Source organism: Euleptes europaea, chromosome 13 (genome assembly GCF_029931775.1).
Source record: "Euleptes europaea isolate rEulEur1 chromosome 13, rEulEur1.hap1, whole genome shotgun sequence".
Taxonomy (NCBI): domain Eukaryota; kingdom Metazoa; phylum Chordata; class Lepidosauria; order Squamata; family Sphaerodactylidae; genus Euleptes; species Euleptes europaea.
Genome location: NC_079324.1, coordinates 44,308,396 through 44,321,655, shown reverse-complemented (window position 1 = coordinate 44,321,655; position 13,260 = coordinate 44,308,396).

The window sequence follows — 13,260 nt, the reverse complement described above, 5'->3', positions numbered from 1 at the left end:
GTATATTTTGGCCTGCGCTGCTGTGAAAATGTTATCCACTTTGCTGAAGTTGAAGAGCAGCGTATTTGAATTCTCCCCCATATTTTATTTTTAAAAAACCCCTCCCTGCCTATGGAAAACTAGTCTGTCAGGGAGGAGAGTTCCACCCTATAATTCTTGGCATGCTCGTTTTCTGTGTGCAGAGAGCCTTTCCTCCCACACACGACATCATTCCCAGCTCTTTTCCCAGGGGCAGCATGTTGGAATGATAGAGGTGCCCACCTGCTCCTTCTGTCGCCGCTCAGAGCTAAAGATTTACAAAACAAGTTTGGATTGTCGGAAAGGAATTGGGAAGGGGGAGGGCTTTACTTCAATGTCTCGGCCAAAATGCTCTTTCCAAGGAAAGGCATCACCTAAAGGCATAGAATTAACCTGCCATGAGCAGAATGCCTTTTCTTGCTGCTCTCTAGAGGGGTCGCTGACATAAGGTTAGCTATTACACTTAAGACTATGGCAACAGGGTTTTGTTGGGGGGGTGTAAACGTCAGGAGTCAGAGCTTGCTGATCCCTGCAAGCTACGTGGCAGCTGTACCCATCCTGGCTTCTTTCTCCATTGGCTCATGCTGCGGTCTGCAGGCACAGGGGGCACTGTGTTCTTCTCGGGTGCTGCTCCCCGACCCTCCCCTTTAATATTAAAGCACTGAACCAGCTGTGTGGAGAAACTCCCGCGTTGGAACACGCCTAGGTAGATGGAGGTCTGCGCCTGTTCAGGGGTCTCTGTTCCTGCTCACTGCTGCCGCCGTCTGCCAGGTGGGGCGTCTAGTGCAATGGTATCTGTTTGTATGTTTGCCCTCTGCTGGGCAGAGTAAATTAGCGGTCTCTGTGCGTGCCCATCTGTGCATGGGCACGCATCCCTTGCAGTCCTTGGATGGATGGCGTACGCCTCTGGCCACCTTGGGGTGGTTATTCCTTCACTGCTTCGCTCTGCTGGACAGAGCACAGCGGCCCCACGGGGCTGGGTGACTGTGGGTATTTTTTACCATTTGGTGTGGAGTTTTTAAGTATACTTCCACGTTTTGTTTCCCAGAATGGAATATGTAAGACACCTGCATTTCTGTGATTGTTGGGTGAATGGAGATTTGGGGGCCGGGTGAATGCATTATGGGTCCATTTCCCCCCCAAAGACTGTTGGCTGCCATCTTCTTTCGCAGGGTATCTTTTCAACCCTCTGGTGAGGTGGAATGTTGTCAGTATTACTGTCGAAAGGGTGAAATAATATCAGTGTGTGTGGCTGTATGTGTATATGTGTGGCAGGGATACCACACGTTCTAAAGTGGCAAGGGCTGATCTACACATGCAGAGAAATCAAGTTCCTTGGCTTGTATCATTCAATTCTGCTGATGGTGGACTGTATGTTTGAATTCAAATTGTGGAAAGCTAGCATGTCAGGGAATGGCTTCCAGTCCTCTCCCTGACATGTTAGTTTCTACATGCAGGGAAGTATTCCACGCAAACATAGGAGAGAGTTCAAATACACAACTCCCTCCTGCCCACCTGCAGTTTGAAATGTAAGTCTGTATCGTATGATTTATCTGCAGGTGTGGTATCCTCCTTTTAAGTTGTCTTCTCATTTCTCTCTTTTTGGCTCCAGGCCATTTCACACATTACATTTTCCCCAAACAGATGTTTGGAAAATTCACCAGTATTGGCTCGCCATCATTGCATGGGCAAATTACTACCTGACATACTGTGTGGGCACCCATTCATGTGTGTTACTGGGGCGTGGGGAGGGGTCAGTGCTCATGTAGCTTTCAAACACAGGGGGTATAGGTGTATTTCCTTTCTTGAGTTTTAGGGAAAACCATGGGTAACTGACCCAGCTGTGCCACTCTAATTTAGGACTAAGAGCTGTTAGGCAAGCAGATGGCCGTTGTATGGCCAGCCACTACCACATCCAACAATGATGGCTCTATTAAGGGACAAATGTTTTCCCCAGAATTCAGTTCATTGTTTTCTAATACCCTGGGGAGGTTGCCTGGGACATTTTTATGCCTTGAGGCAAAGAACCCACAAAAACAGACGGCACCCCTTCTCAACAGTTAACATGAGGCCCGATCCACAAGGTAGTTCTCCCATTCCAGCCTCATTGAAATAAGAACAGGAGCTACACATGAACACTCTCTCTCTCTCTCTCTGTGTGTGTGTGTATCTGTCCATCTCCCATTTTGTTGCCCATAACTGACCACTGGCTGTGGGCGCCATAGCATCTCTGGATAAAAGGACGGTGACAGGGCAAAACAGTGAAACCAGCCTGTGGAAGACCAGAAGCCCAGCTTTGCTGAGGAACTAATCATGAATGGTTCTTAGATGCCTGCTTTTGCTGTTCTATTTAGTTTGGGGATGGCCACAGAAGGGCGGGGCAACCATCTCTCCTCCTCCCCAAAGCACCTACATGGGAGTTTAGCCCTCTGGTCACTTGCTAGGTTTTTAGAGTAGCAGCAGGCCTTGGGGGAACGGGTTCCCTTAATCCCAGCTGCTCCCATGGTAGGGTTGCCAACCACCCCAAAAACCTCCCGCTGGTTGCAAAAAGGGACCTGGCAACCCTGTCCCACGGCATGATGGGAGTTGCCACCATTGAGGAATTAAGCATGTGAGGTATCACCGTTTCTGGCAGTGCGTGTGATTTGGTGCCGTTTGGGCGGACTCCTCTGGGATTGTATCCCTCCTGTTTCTGAAATCATAAATGTTCCTCCCCCCCCCCACTTTGTAAATAAATGTGTATCATGCCATTTGTGATGGTGGTGAAGCCCAGCTCTCCTCCTCCTGGTACCACATGTGCACAAATGAGGGCAGGCTGGCGTCTCCAGTTGCATTTGCCCTTCAAATAAAGCTCTATTTTTGTCTTACTCTTGTGTACTTGAATGACCTCAAAGAGGGAAGGAGGGAGGGAGCGATAGCAATAGAGTACCAGCCCCCCCCCCCGATCCTTTACAAAGGGGAGGGGGTCTTGAGCAATTCAAGAAGCAGCTGTTTAAAGGAAATTACTTGGTGTTCCCAGTGGTTTTTGCTTCTACCTTGTACGCACTGCCAAAGTAGGCTGGCTGGCTGGCTTTGCTTTCTTGGCCTGTCACAGTCAGTTGCTATGGAACGTAATACTATGCAAGGCCGCCCACAGGTTTCCAGTGGCCTGGAGTGAAACTCGCCCACAGCCTGCTTAGCTTGTGCCATGTTATCATATATGGAATTGAGATTCCATAGTGTGCTCCTCCCTTTCATATTTTTGTTCTGAGTGAATTTGGTCACTTAAAAAAAAAAAGCATCTCTTAGCAGCCAACACAACACATGAACACATGAAGCTGCCTTATACTGAATCAGACCCTTGGTCCATCAAAGTCAGTATTGTCTACTCAGACCGGCAGCGGCTTTCCAGGGTCTCAGGCAGAGGTCTTTCACATCACCTACTTGCCTAGTCCCTTTAACTGGAGATGCCGGGGATTGAACCTGGGACCTTCTGCATGCCAAGCAGGCGCCCTACCACTGAGCCATAGCGTCTCCCCAAAGTGCCATTGGACTCTTGCTCTTTCCTTATGCTTCTGTCACCCACTATCTCCACCGGTAGTGAATGCCATGATTTAATCACGTGGTGGTAAAACTGTACTTCCTTTTACCAGTCCTGAATCTGTTGTCACGGCCCCTCTCTTTTCCAACACTTGAGTAATTTAAAAATAAGTGTCTGTGAAACAAACAAAAGCTTTGGTAAGCAAGATTCGATCCCGACGGAAGTTGGTTTCAGGTAGCTGGCTCAAGGTTGACTCAGCCTGCCAGGTAAAATGAGTACCCAGCTTGTGGGGGTAAAGGGAAGATGACTGGGGAAGGCACTGGCAAACCCCATAAATAAAGTCTGCCTAGTAAACATCGGGATGTGACGTCACCCCATGGGTCAGGAATGACCCAGTGCTTGCACAGGGAACCTTTACCTTTTAAGCAAGATTCTACATCCAAGTGTGGCTCCCATTAAAAAAACAAAACCAGGCCTTGCTCCTTTGTTTTTTACGGTAGCATGAGAGCAGGCAAAGCATTTCCCAGAATTTTCACTCCATGCCAGAAAAAAAATGCCTTTGATTTTTTAATGTCTGGTTTCTCGTGAAAGCATAGAAGTAACAACTGTAAAAATATTTGTTTATACCCTGCTATTCTCTCCAGCAGGGACCCAAAGTGACCTAACATTTTCCCTTCCTCGATTTTGTCCTTACCACAACCCTGTGAAGTAGGTTAGGCTGAGAGAGAGTGACTGGCCCAAGATCACCCAGCAAGCTTCCATGGCAGATAGGGTTGCCAGCTCTGGGTTAGGAAGTACCTGGAGATATTGGAGATGGAGCCTGAGGAGGGTGGGGTTTGGGGACGGGAGGGTCTTCAATGGGCTATAATGCTAGAGTCCACCTTCCAAAGTGACCATTTCCCCCAGATGAACTGATCTCTGTCGCCTGGAGATCAGTTGTAATAGCAGGAGATCTCCAGCCACCACCTGGAGGTTGGTAACCCTAATGGCAGAGGAAAGATTTGTACTAGGGTTTCCCAGTGCCTAGTCCAATATTCTTGTCACTAGGCCACACTGGTAACCCAGGGTAGAATGTGCCTCTTTTCACAGTGCTATGAATAAGAATTCATAGTGCTTTGAATACACTTATTGACCCCTACTCCTGTGCCTTTAGCAATAGCATCACATTACCAGGTGCTTGTCTCCATGCATAGAAAAGCATCCACCTGCAGGTTTCTGCACACCTGGCTACCAAAGGCCCAGGAGTAAACCAGGCCTGGCCAGCTGGCTATCTAGATATTCAACATTGCACAAGAAACTGGCTGTGTGCTTAAATACTGGCTATCCTCGATACTCAACATTGCACAAGAAACTGGCTGTGCATGAGATTTCTCCCAAGGCAGAGGTTGTAACTGCATCTGGATGGTCCCTGGGGGAGGGGTGTCTGCTGTGGCACTGTTTGTGGAATAAACGGACAAACGTGGCTACACCTACTCCCAAGAATGTCAGAAGGGTGTTGCACTTGTGTGTGAGGAAGAGATTCCACTTAAGTACTTTTAAACTGGTTTTGCCGGTTTTCTTACAAGCCTGTGAGTCAAAGTTCTGACCACTGGCTGCGGCCAGGCTTCGGTGATGGTTTTGCGCGCATGGAAGGAAGCCGGGTGACTCATTCAGAACTGTAATTGCCAACTGCTGGAGAAAACACGTCTTATGCCTTTAATAGAGTTGTAATAGGATGTTGCTTGTCTGCTGGTGGTATTGTTTACCCCCATGCCTGGAAAAGCTTCAGCTGCCCATTTCCACACATGAAGCCCCTATTAAAGGGACCGGACATTCCCCCCCCCCAGACAGTTGGCAACACCACTTGTCCGAGCCTCACAGTGAATCCAGGACAGAGGGAACCCAGTTTCCAGCCCTTTAGTGTCCCGCTGTTAAAAGCAGATAACCCAACAAGCACACAAGCTGTCCCCAGGCTGGCAGTTATATAGGCTTGTTTGTTCTTTATTCTTTAATAGACCAGAGCTTCCACTGAGCCAGATTGGTATCTACCAGTCCCTCAATGAGAGATGCATGCAAGAAAGCAATTTTGCTTAAAATGTTGTATTCCCTTCTCTGGCCTCCTGTTTTTCCGCATTGGATTACCAAGATTATATTCCACTGCTGATGGGATACTGAAGGAGCTGACCTTCCCCTCGCTCAGGGAACATTCCATTCTCTGCTTGCTCTGTTCTCCACCTACCCCCCCCCCCAAGGCCCCGGTTGCCTTTATGCTAGAACTGAGGCAGAAAATCAACAGGAAAAGCCTTGCCATGCCAGAAAAAAACTGCAAGTTTGTTGTGAAGTTGTCCTGCCCACCCAGGGAAATAATGGAGCCGCTGTGCAACATCTCCACACTAGGAGAAAGCTTTACCTGTTGGATGTCCACCTCATGGGGAAGCTGAATGTACAGAACTTCCACAACCTGAAAGGGAATGACATTCACTGCTGAACACTGTTTTGTAGGGACAGTCCTCATCATACTAGGCTTTTCCTATTATGGAAATCTCTGGGTGCTGCTTATCTCTGTATCCTTTTCATAGTGCTACAGTCTGAATTCTTAAAACCAGCAGAAAGGATTTGAAAGTTTTTTGTTTTTTTTAAATGTAAACATGCTGGAGTGCTTTAGTATGTGTTCTCAGGTCCAGGATGCCAACTTTTTTTTTGTTTGGGCTCTGCTCCAGTGTTCTTAATAGCATCCTAATGCACATAAATTGTGTGTGTGTCTGTAAAGTGCCATCAAGTGACAGCCGACTTATGGCGACCCCTTACGGGGTTTTCAAGGCAAGAGACTAATAGGTTTACCAGTGCCTTCCCTCTGCACAGCAACCCTGGTAATCCTTGGTGGTCTCCCATCCAAATACTAACCAGGGCTGACCCTGCTTAGCTTTTGAGATCTGACAAGATCAGGCTAGCCTGGGCCATCCAGGTCAGAGCGCACATAAATTAGTGAAGTAATACTTCTCTGCTGGGATAAATTGCACATAAATTACAGGTGCAATTTATCGCAACAGAGAAGTATTACTTCACTTGATTCATGTTGACTGGGGCCAGAATGGGCCATAGGTCAATGGAGGACTTCTGTGTTGCAGCGGAAGCAGAATAGTTTATTTTTATATGCTGACTTTCTCTTCCATTTAAGGGAGACTCAAACCGGCTTACAATCACCTTCCCTTCCCCTCCTCACGACAGACACCCTGTGAGGTAGGTGGGGCTGAGAGAGCTCTTAATAGAACTGTGACTAGCCCAAGGTCACCCAGCTGGCTTCGTGTGTAGGAGAGGGGAAACAAATCCAGTTCACCAGATTAGCCTCCACCGCTCCTGTGGAGGAGTGGGGAAACCAACCCGGTTCACCAAATAGCCTCCGCCGCTCATGTGGAGGAGCGGGGAATCAAACCCGGTTCTCCAGATCAGACTCCACCACTCCATCCACTGCTCTTAACCACTACACCACGCATACCAAAGGCCTGTGTCCAGTCCCTGGTATCTCTTGTTAAAGGATTCCAAGTAGCAGGTGTTGTGAATACCTTTCTCTGTCCACAAGCAGCTGTCAGGCAGACTCAGGGTTCCAGCCCACTTGGAGGAAAAAAGGTCCTTCCTTTATAATCAAGGCTTAATGTTTGGAAATGGGCAATTGAAGCTTTTCAGGGCATGAAGGTAAATAAGATCACCTGCTAAGTAGCATCCCATTGAGACTTTTTTTTTTAAGGGACAGGACTTTTTCCCCTCTAGGTCTATTGGAGCCCTGACCTGAATGGCCCAAGCTAGCCTGATCTCGTCAGATCTCAGAAGCTAAGCAGGGTCAGCCCTGGTTAGTATTTGGATGGGAGACCACCAAGGAAGTCCAGGGTTGCTGTACAGAGGAAGGCACTGGCAAACTACCTCTGTTAGTCTCTTGCCTTGAAAACCCCATAAAGGGTCGCCATGAGTCAGGTGTGACTTGACGGCACTTTACACACACACACAGGTCTATTGGAAATACTGGTCAGAGCAGACAATATTAAACAAGACTGTCTAAGTCAGTATAAAGCTGCTTCATATGTTGCCTTTGAAAGAATGGCCTGCTACATATAACTCTGGAGCATACAAAGATAACTCGACCTAATTTGCATCATACTCCGAACTAGGAGCTCCATTAGTTTTAGTGAGACTCCCATCCAAGAAAATTTGTTTAGGATTGTCATGCTGATTTCTCAAAAGAAGGTAGAGCTGCCAACTGTTTTTCCTGGTGTAGCTCCTGTGCCTTAACAGCCATATGGCACACAGATCTTCTGATGAAGTTTTTCTTATCACTGTTCTCCCATGCAAAAAAATGCATCACCTGTTGAATTTCTACATGTCCTTTTACAGAACTGAGATTGTAGGAATCTGCAAACGGTCTCTTCCCAGTTCTATCAATAATGCCAAGGCAGCGGGGGGTGGGGGACCTGTTCTGCACAGAATCCAGTTTTTGTCATGTGACTCTACAGTGGCACACAGCACACTTCCTGAAGAAAATAAAGACTTCGCCAGGTACCTGTCTGGATCGGTTTCCTTTGAGAGAAACTCAGCACAAAGACACATTTCTATCCAGTGGTCTCTTCTGCATTCCACCTGCTGGGGATTGTCTGGATCTCACGGTAGGCAGAAAGGTTTTTCCTATGAAAAGGGTTTTCCTACAAACGGTGAAACTTTTCTCCTGGTATCAGTCGGAGGGGTGAACAACCGGGGTGAGTGTGTGGTGTTGTTCTTTGCAAGCAAAATAAAATATATTACAGATGGGCAGGTGTTTTGTGTAGGTACAGCTCTCTAAATAGCTCCACCTGCTCATTCCTGCAAACAACCCTCTGTTCTATGGGCTGCTGGGAAATCTGGCTGGGGTTGAACCTTAGCTCACAAGGCAGATATTTTGGAAGAAGCCTGGTTTCTCTAATTAGGTTGGATGACTTGTAAGTAGATTTTCAGGGCATTTTCCCCCAGGGCATTTTGGTAGGTAGTAACTGGCCCACAGGGCACCAATGTAGTTTGAAGCTACATCTTGGAGGAAAAGGAATTAACTCCCCCTCCACTGTTCTGTCTTCAACTCTCCCCATAGCTGTTATTTGCCTGTGTATTTTTCCGAACAGATAATAGGTGGGGATGGGGATGGGGGTGGATAACTGCCTAGGTGAAAATGTTAACCCCATACTAAAATCCCAACAAAAACCTGGGCTCCCCCCTGCCCACACACACTGATATTTAACAAAACAATAAATTCTGGAGATGCATTCATAAAGCTTCCAGAATCTCTCCTAGTTGTTATCTGCAGCAAGTCCCCTCTGTGTTTATCATCAAGATTCATTCTACACAATTCTGTATTCATGAAATCCTGGGAAATGAACTGTCTTGGTCATGGAAACTGCTTGTTCTTTGACGCTAGAGTGCCACGTGGAATTTGTAGATACAGGGCAGGAAGCAAACCGCTTCAAAGGAAGTCAGCAGGGCTCCCTTATAGGGCTATCATGGTTTAAAAAAATCTTAGCAGATCAATCATGTGAGTGTAAATGTCTGCATACATTTGCATGTGACAAAAACAATAATTTTGAAGGAAGAATAATTCCTTCCTCTGTTTGGCAGATGATGCATACTCATGTCACGGTTGGTACGACCTCAGAAAAGGCATTCCCTCCTGTGTCTAAGAAAGAAAGGGAGAGGAACGTTGCTTCTAAGGTGCCATGCCCTCCACCCAGAGACTTACAAATACATTAAAACATTTTTCAAAACTGCTGCGTAATTGGGGACACTAACAGGCTGACTGACTAAATGTTGCAGCCGCTTGGAGAAATAAAGGTCCTGTCCCTTTAATAGAGGCTTAATGAGCGATTATTTACCAGATGATGTGAATTACCTCCATGCCATGAAAAGTGTCACCTTCCTATTTCCATACTCAATAGGCCCCCTATTCAAGGCATAGAACATTTTTTATCCAGACCAGCTGGAAAGCCTATTAGTGCAGAAGAGGGAATTTCGGACAGGGGCAGCTTTGGCTACTGGGATAAAAAGGCTGCTCCTGAAAATTTCTCTTCTACACATTTACAGAAGGTGTAGAAGCCCTCTAGTCCTTGGTATCTGGTCTACTTAGCCAGAAGGCTGATGAACTATTATAGGGTCTTCTGTGTACAGCTGTTCCAAAGGAGTAGTGTGGGGATGGGCACGCTCTACCTGTTTCTTTGCAGGAAGTTAAAATACTGGAAATGTTTCACCTGTAAGCATCTGTCTACTGGCCTAAGGGAACAGGATCAGGGCTGGAGAGCCAGCATAATGTAGTGATTAAGAGTGGCCGTCTCTAATCTGGAGAACCAGGTTCAATTCCACACTCTTCCACATGCTGGGTGACCTTGGGCTAGTCACATTTATCTCTCTCAGCCCCACCTACCTCACAAGGTGTCTGTTGTGGGGAGGGGAAGGGAAGGTGATTGTAAGCTGCTTTGAGACTCCTTACAGTAGAGAAAAATCAAGGTATAAAAAACAACTCTTCTTCTTTTTCTCCCCCCCCCCCAAAAAAGGCCACAATGCTGGGGGAGTGACATTGTGAATCTTATATTACTCTTTCTTCTAGTTTCCAGACTACCAAGGCTGATGACCTCTGAGACGGCCCATCTGATACAATGCCTACAGCAAATCCATAAGGTAAGGATCCTATAGGGTTGTCAGCTCTGGGTTGGGAAATACCTGGCAATTTGGGAGGTGGAGCCTAGAGAAGGTGGAGCTTGGGGAGGGACTTCAGTCGCATAGAGTCCATTCTCCAAAGCAGCCATTTTCTCCAGATTTCTGTAGTCTGGCAATCAGTTGTAAAAGTGGGAGATCTCCAGGCCCCACCTGGAGGTTGGCAACCCTAGGATCCTCCCAGCCTCCTTGGCTAGCTCCTGGTCATTGGTAGTATAAGAGGGAGATGGTGCTAACCAATGGTAGCATGGCAGGAGGTAATGGGTGGGTGACAAAATACCTTAAGCTGGCCCTGGCCATTACCCTGGTTTCCCCAGGCTTCTTTTATCCTTGCTGGTGAAAAAGGACAGATACCAATAAATTCTTCCCCTGGAGGGATAAAAGCGACTTGTAGGTGGTGGTTTTCAGTGGGAAAATGGCATGAGGGGAAATGGTGAAGATGTCCCTATGTGTGAGTTTCTCTTCCAGCATCTATTCTATAAAATAAAATTAAAAAGTTTCTCAAAAGGATAGCAGAACTGGGCAAATAGTGTAGGTCCACACTCAGTCTATTCATTCCCATTGCACTGTTGACTATGATATTTACTCAAAAGTAAATTTTGAGTAAATACCATAGTCGACAGTGCAATGGGAATGAACAGACTGAGTGTGGACCTCCAGCTATTACAACTGATCCCCAGCTGATAGAGATCAGTGCACCTGGAGAAAATGGCTGCTTTGGCAATTGGACTCTATGGCATCGAAGTCCCTCCCCTCCTGAAACCCTGCCCTCCTCAGGCTCCACCCCGAAAACTTCCCACCGGTGGCGAAGAGGCACCTGGCAACCCTACAAACTGAAAGGATTGAAAAAGCTAATGAGATGTATAGACTGTTAAAGCTTACTGCATTTAAAAATGATGTACAGCAGACTGAGCTAATCTGGAAATCAATTAGTCAACATGTATTTGTCTGTTATGGTATTTTGTTTATTTAATTATAAATGCCTTGCATGGCTGTGAATAAAAAGTTTCCCAGTGTTAATGTGTATGTTATCTTACCCTCCTCTGCTGGTTAGACCTAGTAATTGCATGGGGTTTCTTATTTCTGGGTTAACTTCTTGACTTTTCCTTACCCTTCTCCTGGACTTCACGTTCTTTTACTGGCATTGTTGTTTGTGTGTTGCATAACTTGTTCTGCTTTCTGGGGTTCAGGTTCCCAAAGAATGTAAGGGGTAGGGTGCTGTTTGTTTGGCAAGTGTGGGAATGGAGTTAAAGAAGAGAGTGAGAGTGCTCCTGGACTATACCTGGTGTCTGTGCAGGGCACTGAAACCACCCAAGAGAGCCTCCAAAAGCCCTTTTCCAAGCTCTGCTTCATTTATGCATCTCTAAGAGATGCAGCTGAGTCTTCCCCCCCCCCAGACCTTTGTCCATAATATTTAAAGAGCCGCTTTTTGTAAAAGTCAACGCTAGTTGGTAATTGATGTACCAGACACCACACTTACCATAAAGGAATAGTGTGTGGATTGTAATACAACAGTAAAATGTCCAGTTTCTGGTGGATCACTGGCTGGTTGCTGTGACATTTGCAAAAAGTGCTAGATTAGTTATATCCAGCCAGGCACTTCTAATGTTCTTAAGCAAGTGAGAGCCAGCGTGGTATAGTGGTTAAGAGCAGTGGTTAGGAGCGGCAGACTCTAATCTGGTGAACCCGGTTGGTTTCCCCACTCCTCCACATGAAGCCAGCTGGGTGACCCTGGGCTAGTCACAGCTCTCTTAGAGCTCTCTCAGCTGCACCTACATCACAGAGTGCCTGTAGTGGGAAGGGGAAGGAAAGGAGATTGTAAGCAGATTTGATTCTCCTTAAAAGGTGGAGAAAGTTGCCATATAAAAACCAATTCTTCTTTGGATCCCAGCCAAGGCATCTTGAATGTGCATTCTCAGGCTGTAAATTTAAACCTTCCTGGTGGACTAGGAGAGTTCCAGTGGAAAAAACAGACCCAGGGCTGGCATCAGGGTTAGGTGTCACTGGGACAGGTGCTGAGGTTCCTTGGTCTCCGGAGGACCCATTGCTGTGCCACAGTAGCAATTGCAGCTTGCTCTTTCTCTTTAAGTGGTGACAGCTGTCCTCTTCGAAGTATGGGGCCTGCCTACTTCTCCTGTTTCCCTTGGCCATGCATGCTACCACTACCAGGAGGTAGCTCCTCTTGCTCCATTCTCTTCTGCCAGGTAGTCAGAGGGCAGGTAGTATGGCTGCTGCTTACTACTGTCAAGCTGAGAGCGAGGGGAGGCAGGCAAGTAAAGGCTGTTTGTTTGCCCTGGTGGATGAGCAAGAAGCACTGGCAAAGAGGATCACTTGCCTGTCCATGTTATCTGTTTGGTGGTTTGATCTGGGAGGAGGCGGCCTGCTGGCAGAGATTGCCTAGGGCTACTCTAAACCCTGATTGGACCATGCAAGGTGGAAAGTGGCTCACCACTGTCACAGATCCTCAGTTCTAAAACTGTGGTAAAGGGAGAGGATCCCGAGGCTTATTCTCACGCGTAGCAACTGTGTGTGAATATCTATGGGGCCAATGATTTGTGCTAGGGTAGGGGGATAAGCCTGAAGTTTTTGAAAATACGCAACTACAGAGGCCAGAATACACACACAATGCTAAATACTCAGGCCAGCCCCTCTGCATTTTTCTTTTTTTCCAGGGCTCACAAAAATAGCCAGAGCAGATATACACATGCTGCATCTGTGACACAGATCTAACTGTACATTACAAAGGCCTCATATTCCCTGTGTGGCTTCCCTGATCTCATTGACCCGATGAGTTCTGGGAGTTTTATGCTCAGAACTTAATTCCCAGGCATGAGTGGGACAGATTCAGATCAGAACTGAGGAGAAAGCAGAGTTTAAACTTCCTCCTTCAAGTTCTACCCTGGAGCCCATTGGGGAAAAATGTAGCCCATCAGCACATGTAAACTTCTCCAATGAGGCAAAATAGCTGTGCTTGGGTTGTTCCTGGTTGGGGAAATGGTGTGGGGAAGAAGGCTTAAGTTCCC